The sequence below is a fragment of the Rhincodon typus genome, chromosome 8, assembly GCF_021869965.1.
Source record: "Rhincodon typus isolate 14 chromosome 8, sRhiTyp1.1, whole genome shotgun sequence".
In the NCBI taxonomy this organism is placed as follows: Eukaryota; Metazoa; Chordata; class Chondrichthyes; order Orectolobiformes; family Rhincodontidae; genus Rhincodon; species Rhincodon typus.
Genome location: NC_063339.1, coordinates 46,012,388 through 46,022,523, shown reverse-complemented (window position 1 = coordinate 46,022,523; position 10,136 = coordinate 46,012,388). Strand labels below are relative to the sequence as shown.

General features: G+C 40.0%; 1 non-coding gene across 1 annotated transcript; it reads right to left on the bottom strand.

The window, feature by feature from the left end:
* Positions 1-647: 647 nt before the first annotated feature.
* trnak-cuu lies at positions 648-720 on the bottom strand. The gene has a single exon. It is a non-coding gene; the product is annotated as a tRNA-Lys (tRNA).
* Positions 721-10,136: the final 9,416 nt, after the last annotated feature.

Here is a 10,136-nt window from a genome sequence, read left to right as displayed (position 1 = left end):
CAGGTCCATTTTTTCCTCGAATGGAGATTCCATGCCCGGTCTCCTGCTGCGGGAGTTGTGTTGTGGGGCCTGCCGGCGGAGGCCAGCCCGGTAACCACAGCAACAGACGGAACGGCTGCTCCGGACGGCACCAACCCTCCTTCACCGGGGGGGAGCGACTGTCAGGGTTACCGGGATCTCGGGTGCTGAGAGACATCTGAATTAGCACAAATGGATAACAGTCTAACCGTGCCTAAAATAAAGCAAGCACTTTCACTGTCGGGTTGTTCCGATATTTTCTGTCTGAATCGGTCATCCCCCGGAGATAGCAAGAACTGCAAATGCTGGAGTCAGAATCAATACAGCGTGAGCTGGAAAAACACAGCACGCCCTGATGAAGGGTGTAAAGCCGAAACGTCGACTCTCCTGCTCCTCCGAAGGTGCCTGACATGCTGTGCTTCTTCAGCTCCACACTGTATTGCTTTGGTGCCCACTCATCCTGCCCTGAAACACGCAACACCCAGTGATCCATTTCACTTGTTTAACAAATTGGTATGTGAAAAATACTCGGCTGAGAGGATTAAATTCACATTCTTCGTTATTAAGATTGTACGTTCAAATATGACAGGAAGATTCAGTGAAAGGCTTTTTATATAAAATAACGCACGCGCCCAACGTGGGGCTCGAACCCACGACCCTGGGATTAAGAGTCCCATGCTCTACCGACTGAGCTAGCCGGGCTATAGAAATTACACCTCCTGATTATCGTGTATAATTTATCTCATACAAGTTAGCCCTTTTTCGTTTTTTTAAATGTATTAACATTTAATAGTCTCACTTCTGAAGAAGAATCATATCAGGTTCGAAAAGTTAACTATTTTTCTCTCCACAGAAGTTGTTGAGTTTCTCTAGCATTTTGTCTTTTTTCTTTCAGACTTCCAGCAGAATTTCAGTATTTTGCTTTTATATTAGTATTTAATCACTTCTGGGTGCATTCCCCACCAACAATTTCTAGTCTCGCCCTTTACATAAAACACTGCTTTTCATTTTCACAATTTTGTCACAATATTATGAAAATAATTGCTAATAAAATTGTCCATTTGAACGCATAAATTTGATTCCTTTCTGTAAACTGTAATTTTACATTTGAATAATTTAGACTCAAACTGGCACTATTTCCAGTTTAAAAACCGAAAGAACTGCGGCTGCTGTAAATCAGGAACAAAAACAGAAGTTGCTGAAGTTCTGAGGAAGGGTGTCACCGGACTTGAAATGTTAACTCTGATTTTTTCCTTCACAGATGCTGCCAGACCTGCTGAGCTTTTCCAGCAGCTTCTGTTTTTGTTCACTATTTCGAGTTTCTCAGATTAATCTGGAAATTTTGCAGTTTTGTTCGGGTTATTTCATCATACCGCAAAAATATTTTCTAAGTATATACTTGTATATATTTAATTTTCTATTATCTTTTCTACTCTATCCAGGCTTAAAAGCCTTCTCCTAGCTGTTTTCGCCCTCCGCAGCGGGGGACTGTAGCTTTTGACTTTGCTCCAACCCCTTCTCAGCGTTGCCTCTGTCTTTAGCGCTTAAAATTATACCATTTTTCCTGTTTATCCCACTCTGCTTTTATATCTGACCACTGCTGTATTATGTCTCATGATCAGCATGTCAGTGCAGCTTTGAGAGACACACTAATGAAATCATCACTCTTAAACAGCATATTGAACCCGGTATTATACCCACTTTCACACTGAATCACTTGAACCATGGCACACCACTAGAAATATGCTGTCCTTTGCTGTAATGTTAACCCAGACACTGATGTGCCCATGGATATAATAGTTGTAAATTATAGCTAGTTATAATAAATGTCAGTGCTGCGAGAAACAGAGTTCCGTTTCAAGTCCAGTAACTGTTTCTCCACACAAATGCCGCCAGACCTGCTAAATTTCTCCAGCATTCTGTGTTTGTTTCAGATTTCAGGCATCAGCAGTGTTTTGCTTTTATTATGTAATAAATAACTCTTGGATTCTTCAATATCACGTTACCTGCATACAATTTCCTGTTATGAGAGGTAATATAAGCATTGCTGCATCATGTAAAATGCCCTCCTGGACGCAACATCCACATAATCTCCTTTCCATTGGAAATAGTTTCCTTCTGGTTTAATAATTGCCTTCGCCTTACCCTACACTTCAGTTTCTAATCTAGCTCCGTCTCCTTTTTTAAAATAGCCTATTCTTAGTTTGCTCCTCCTTCTCTAGGCTTGACATTTTTGTCACTCAGAGATAGCAAGAACTGCAGGTGCCGGAATCAGAGTCAATATAGCGTGGAGCTGGAGGAACACAGCAGGTCAGGCAGTATCCATGGAGTAGGAAAATTGACATGCGATAGTAGGAACTGCAGATGTTGGAGAATCTGAGATAACAAGGTGTAGAGCTGGATGAACACAGCAGGCTAAGCAGCATCATAGGAGCAGGAAGGCTGACGTTTCAGGCTTAGACCCGATTCTGTACTGTATTTCTGATGAAGGGTCTAAGTCCGAAACGTCAGCTTTCCTGCTCCTATGATGTTGCTTGGCCTGCTGTGTTCATTCAGCATAACCTTGTTATCTCAGGAAAATTGACATTTCGGGTTTATACCCTTCATCAGTATTGGCATATATTTTCGTGTTCACTCCGTTTCTACATTGTTTTAACTTACAGTCGATTCAATACTGTATTTTAAATTCTTACTAATCTCTCATGACTTCCCTGACCACATGCTAAATTTTTGCCAATCAAAAAAATACTCAAACTTATCACACCAATAATCACACCAGATCCACTTCATTTAAAAATATTGCCCCACTACAATAAATCTGCTAATATTTTGTGAGACAACAAGGTGCAGGGCTGGATGAACACAGCAGGCCAAGCAGCATCATAGGAGCAGAGAGGCTGACGTTTCGGGCCTAGACCCTTCCCCGAAACGTCAGCCTCTCTGCTCCTATGATGCTGCTTGGCCTGCTGTGTTCATCCAGCCCTGCACCTTGTTGTCTCGGATTCTCCAGCATCTGCAGTTCCTACTATCTCTGTAATATTATAAAACCTGTTTATAGTGTGCAATTATTTTCTGTAGTTGTATTTTCTGTATCTGAAGGTTTTACGCAGGACAGTATTCCATACTTTCAACTTCAAACTCATCATCTGTCTCTGCTATCCTTTCACACACAACCTGAATCCTTTGCAACATTGTCTATGATCATATTGTGAAATATTCATTATGGATTATACAACCAAATAACAATGTCTAATGGGAACTCGAAGACAACCTCAGGATTTTATGGCCATTCATAAATGCCAGTCCAGCGGTTTATGAGAACAATCCTGGAGTGAAATGCCTTGCAATATTTTGCTCTTTGATGTCTATTACTAAATTGTTACTCTTTTATTTTAATAGGTCTCACATCTCCAAGATACAGCACTGCTACCTTTTCTGATTTTCCATCTTTGTCCCCAACTTGCCGATGGAAAGAGATTTACATTAGGGCTTGTCACCTGAGTCAAAACTGGGCGCTGGGTAGATATACAGTTTTACCTTTACTTCGAGGTCATCAAGAAAGAGTGGATTGCCTCGATTGTGATGGTGAGTACTATTCAGCAAAAGTAGAGTGGGAAATAGAAAACTGTGGATTATGAAATTAACTACAATTAATTTTTCTTTTGTAATCATTGCCTATAATTTTACATGCACAGGTGGACCTAATGCACTTTAACTAACTTGCCCACTATTCAGATGTAGATTTGGTCTGCCCTTCAATCATGATGACGGTATAAGCTTGTATTTATATCGTGTCATTAACAGAAAATTGCCACATGGCTCGTCAAAGAAATGTAAAGGACAAAATGAAAGGAGATATGTAACCAAAAGCTTGGTTAATGAGATGTAAATGCCAGGCAAACATAATCTCCAACAATCTAGAGAATCTAATCATTGTCCCTTGACATTTAGTAGCATTACCATTGCTAAATTCCCCACTATCAACATCCCGGGGGATACCATTAACCAGAAACTGAATAGATTTGACATATAAATACCTTGGCTACAATAGCAGGTCAGAGGTACCCGGGTAGCACGGTGACTCAGTAGTTAGGGACCCGAGTTCGATTCCAGCCTTGGGCGACTGTCTTTGTGGAGTTTGCATGTTCTCCCTGTCTATGTGTAGATATCCTCTGGGTGCTCCAGTCTTTTCCTACTGTCCAAAGATATGCAGGTTAGGTGGACTGGCCATGGGATATGTGGGGTTAGAGAGATAGGATAGGCAGTGGGTCTGGATGGGATGCTCTTCGGCAGGCCGGTGTGAACTCAATGGGCTGCTTCCTTACTGTAGGAACTCGATGGATTCTATGACTATGAGGATTTCCAGGTGCTCCAGTTTCCTCCCACAGTCCAAAGATGTGCAGGGTTGGTAAATATGGGGTTTCACGGGTAGGTTTGGGAGCTAGGTCTGATGGTATACTGTTTGGACGATCAGTGCAGACTTGATGGGACAAACAGCCTCTTTCTGCTGTAGGGATTCTAAACCCTGTCCACTATCTACAAGGTAATGGAATGTGCAGCTCCAACGACATAGCCAGGATAAAGCAGCTGGCACCACTTCCATGAACAAAAAGCCTAAGTCACAGGAACAGGCAGTTGTAAAATAACATTACAATAGGCAGGAGGAACAAGACCATGCAGGGTGTCATGACCATCAGATGTGTTTATCATTTGGTCAGTGATCTGCAAATCATTGTAACTTGTGTAGCCCCCATTTTAGTTTTAATGATTCAAGTTTCTTGGTAAATATACTAAAAATTAATTTGTTACTGAATGTTTCTTATGAATAAAGAGATAAAGTTATTAACAAGAAAGTACTGATCTTAGAATTAAAATAAGGACAGAGAGAGTACTTATAAGATGAAAGGCCTAGTAAGTCTGAACTACACTATTTGTGGCCGTTGTTGAATTCCTTGTTGAAGAAACAAAGAAATTAACACTTAAAGTCAGATTCAGCAGCTGTGAGGGCTTCTGTACTTTTATAGGTGAACCTGCAAGACTTTCTCCTCCCTTGGTCAGAACTCTCTCCCACACCCCCCCACCCCCCACCCCCGAAGGTGGCTATCAAATCCTTCTTGCAATTCTGCACATTGGAGTTCTTTTCTTGAAATTCAAACTTTACAATTCAAAGCTCAGCATGACAATGTGTTAATTTTGAGGAACCAACGGTCCACAAAGCAATGAAGTCAATTATACTGAATCATTTTGGAGTTCTTCCACCCAGCTACTGTTCATTCTGAAGTTTAAATTCTCGTAATCATACAGCACAGAAATAGACCCTTCAGTCCAACTCATCCGTGCCGACCAGACATTCCGATCTGACCTAGTCCCATTTTCCAGCACTTGACCATATCTTCCAAACCATTCCTATTCACATACCCATCCAGATGCTTCTTAAATGTTGTAATTGTACTAGGCTCCACCACTTCCTCTGGTAGCTCATTCCAGACACACACCACCCTCTGCATGAAAAGGTTACCCCTCAGGTCTTTTTTTAAGTCTTTCCCTTCTCACCTTAAACCTATGCCGTCTAGTTTTGGACTCCCCCACCCTGGGGAAAAGACCTTGGTTCTTTACCCTATCCATGCTCCTCATGATCTTATAATCCTCTATAAGGTCACCCCTCAGTCTCCGACACTCCAAGGAAAGAGGTCCCAGCCTATTCAGCCTCTCCCTATAGCTCAAACCCTCCAGTCCTAGCAACATCCTTGTAAATCTTTTCTTAATCCTCTCAAGTTTTAACAACATCCTTTCTATAGGGAGGCAACCAGAATTGTATGCAGTATTCCAAAAGTGGCCTCACCAATTTCTTGAAAGGCCACAACATGATATCCCAACCCCTATATCAATTTATGATCGATAATATCTCCTGCTATTTCAAGAGAATGGATCTGTTTCCATAATCCACTTAGGGCTTGCCGCTATACAGTTAGATGCTTTGTAGCAACTTATTTTTGCCTCTTGTGTCCATTCAGAGTCAGACTATTTTAAAAGAAAACCTATTATATCATAATTCCTTTATTCAGATCAAGGGCTTGCAGGAAAATCCAATTCTGTCCTTATAGGAGCGTTTTTCCCGACTTGGGACAGAGACTCAGCGGGCAGGCAGGATTCAGGCAAGTGGAAAATGTTTATTCAAGCAGAAACCAGTTTATGCAGGGAAAGGGCCAAAGGATCTTCCCTGACTCTGGATTCGGAAGATAGATTGATAACACACCCTCTGCTTTTACAAAGAAATACGGCATTTTTATACATTTTGCGTTACCGTAATCAAATACAACGTAGTCATTGTCCTTCCCCTTAATTCAAACACCCAATCCTGTGGGACACCTAATCAGTGATGGGTACTTCCGTGGACAGCCCCAGGTTCCCATGAGTTTATGGTATTAGCTAGACATTGTAATCCCTCGGCCTTGGATCTTCCTATGCATCCTATTCATTCACATTCCAATATTTAATGACCATATTCCTTCAGATCTTTCTCAGGCTTGTTTATCTGTAAGGACAGCTCAAATTCTATTACCCATTGTATTTTGGTGCTGCCTTTTATCACATTCAATTACTCATTTTATTTTCCCATTGTCCCATTACATAATGTAAAAATAAAAAGTCAGTTAGTTTTAACTAATTTCTATAAGGTTAACTTATGTTATAAAGTTAATTATAAGTTTAACTATATGTACCTACTGTCAGTACTTTGTAATTTATGGGCTGTGATCAATCTATCTTGTTCAGGGCATAAGAGAAGACGTCTCCTACGCTAGTTAATCTCTACATCTAAGCTTAAATGTTTTTTAAGGCTTGTATGATATCCTGGTTATATATTGAAACCAACTTCTGTGATTAGGGCATTTATAGCTAGAATCTATTTAATACTGCTGGTAGCTTCAAAGAGGCAACTATTTACTACAAAATAACTTTAGCTGTTATCCTTGCAGCTGTTTGGGGACCTAATCTAGCACCTATCATTATTCATTTCTGGGACAATCATCCTTTCATTAATAAAGCTGGAATTGGTCATTTATCTGTCCTAAGGCATCCTTTTATCACAACTGTCTCAATTGGGAACATACAGCGTTCTTTTACTGACCTTCTAGCAGTTCTGTTCAAAGGTAACATTGTATTTCACTGTGTGAGCAGGCTGCCTAGTTTTGCTTAGCTTCTGTCTGCCATCTCGTAAGCAGGCATGGGCTGCTTTGTGTGTTCAGGCACAAGCCACCTGACATGGCCAGGCATAGGTCACCCTTACAGTCCTCATCTGATTTTTGTGCAGGTGCTTTCAAGATCAATACTGGATAACATGGATAAATTATTTATTTAGTTTTTATTGATTCACTCTCACTAAATTCAGTCTTTCTTTCCCTGTCTTTGTTCTCGTTGTGTACCAGATTTGACATTGTATTCAACCACTTCAAATTACATTTGTTTTTGGTTCCTACGCTGCTAATTTCACAATTCTTCAATTGGATTTGCTGAGAAGGTTCATTCAGGATACACATCATCACTCTAATGCTATCTGAATTTCACCAACTTCTTTTGTGCTTGTTTACATACCCTTATTCTTCGCAGTTCTTCTATCTCCTCTCTTGCGTCCTTTCATTCTCACTTTCACAAGAACTCTCTAGTTCTCATGCTTGTTCTCTCACTTGATGTCTCTCTTCCCCCTTTAGGATAGTGTTTGACCTTCCTATTAATGGCACATTAGAAATGTCATGGATGGGTTATTGCACATGCCATGTTCTACGTACTTCATAATTCTGTAAAGTAACATGCTAATTATTCTATCATTGTGTCACATATTACTCACTTTTTATGTTTAATTTAAAAATACAAAATATTATCTGATCTGTCATGTGCAATCATTTTTTGACAAAATATTTAAACACAACGGAAGTCTCATCTCTCATTAACCCAATTTTAATATATTTCCTGCCTCTTTCATGTTCACAGGAAAACGGCTTGTTAGTGGAAGTTCAGACAAAACTGCCCGTGTATGGGACCTATTCACTGCAAATTGTCTACATGTACTGGATAGTCATACAGATGCTGTAACAAGTGTTTGCATTAAGGTAGTCTTTTTCTCCCCCATCCAGCTACCTTCAATTCCTTCCAAATTATTTACATTTTTATTTGTTGCTACTTATCAGATTGCTATCCAAATCTCTGTACTAGATGAGAAGAAAATCCGTTCAATTAACCATTGAGAAAACCTAAAGTCATATATTCAATTCATATTTCTCAGTTCCTGAAAATCTGTTCCCCAGTTGCTGACTGTATCCCCCAGCTTTTGTGTGCCTCTTCAATCTTTTATGAAATGTTCATCTTGTTGACCAAGTTTTTAATGATCTGCTGTAGTAAAGCCTTACGTGCCTAGATGTTGGATTTTGCTTTATGATGTTCCTGTGAAGTGCCTTTTATTATTTACTTTTGAGTAAAATTCCTTTCGATTTTTTATTTTAGAAATGTTTCATTAATATTATTTTCTGTGTGTCATAGGCACTATATAAATACAAGTTGCTATTATTACTTCATGGAGATGGTTTTATAGTTGAAAATAAATAGTTGCAGTGAAGTCTTCATACTAAGTCTGTCATTTATGCATAAACTTATTAGATCTTATTTAAAATTAAATAGCCAATATTCTTATCATTTTAATTATTATCAACTGCGTTATCATCAGAACATTCAATAACCACAATTCCTCCAATTGCTGTTTATGAATTAGCAGGTCACTCCCTCAGAGCAATGTAAATTGTATTCCATCTTCGGTGTATTCATCCTCTGTTCCTATCTCACATTGGTTACGAATTTCCGTAGAGATTATCCTTTTCACCACTGCTTATAGATGGTGTGGTGAAATTCTGAAAAAGGAATTAAAATATCCAAGTTGTTTATTCAGGTTTCCTTAGATCTATCCCCAGTGTTTCAGCTAAGGATCAGGAAAATACCTACAGGAATCAACGGCCAATATCATAATCCTGAAAAAAAGCATTGCATATTTTTTAAAATATTAAAGCCATTTTGGTACAATTTATGTTAATAAACAAGAAATGCTTTTGAGTAATTTAGAATCTATAATCCAATTTCAAGTCCTGGACAACATTCTCAAACTGCTTAAGTTACAGCTTCTTAACTAAGTCTCATATTTCACATATTGCACACGTGAACTTTGGAATTGATCCCACAATAATATGGATCATATTACTGACCAAGACTGAGAAGCTGTACGAGTCTAGTTTTCTTTCTAAATTAATCCCAGTTTGCCTCAAATTGGCCACAGAGATCTGAACAAATTCCTGATGAGGAGAGCAGGATTTTCCTTCCACTGCTGAGAAATGGAAGTTAACACTGCTTACTTATCCCAAACCCACTACAAGGAGAAACAACCACCAGCCTTCATTTTCACAGAAACACCCTTTCCTTATTGACATGGCAATGGGTTGGTTGGCTAATTAGTAACCAAGAAGGCAGGAACAAGGGCCAGACTCTTCAAGTGTAGGCCTGATTTTTAAACAGACCAAGGCAGCCATTATTGTATCTGCTCTTATACTGTTTACCTTCAATTTGGAATCGTCAGATAGAATCCCTACTGTGTGGGAGCAGGCCATTTGGCCGATCAAATCCACACTGACAATCCGAAGAGCATCCTACACAGACCCAGCCCCCTAACCTAATCCTGTAACCCTGCATTTCCCATAGCTAATTTCACCTAGCCTACACATCCCTAAACATTGCGGACAATTTCAGCACAACCAGTCCATCTAACCTGCACATCTTTGGACTGTGGGAGGAAACTGGAGCACCCATAGGAAGTCCATGCAGGCACGGGGTCAATGTGCAAACTCCACACAGACACTTGATGGTAGAATCGAAGCTGGTTTCCTGGCACTGGGAGACAACAGTGCTAACTGCTGAGCCACTATGCCTCCAAAACAACATGATGGAATATTATTTCAGAGATTGTAGGAACTGCAAACGCTGGAGAATCCGAGACAACAAGGTGCAGAGCTGGATGAACACAGCAGGCCAAGCAGCATCAGAGGAGCAGGAAGGCTGACGTTTCGGGCCTAGACCCTTCT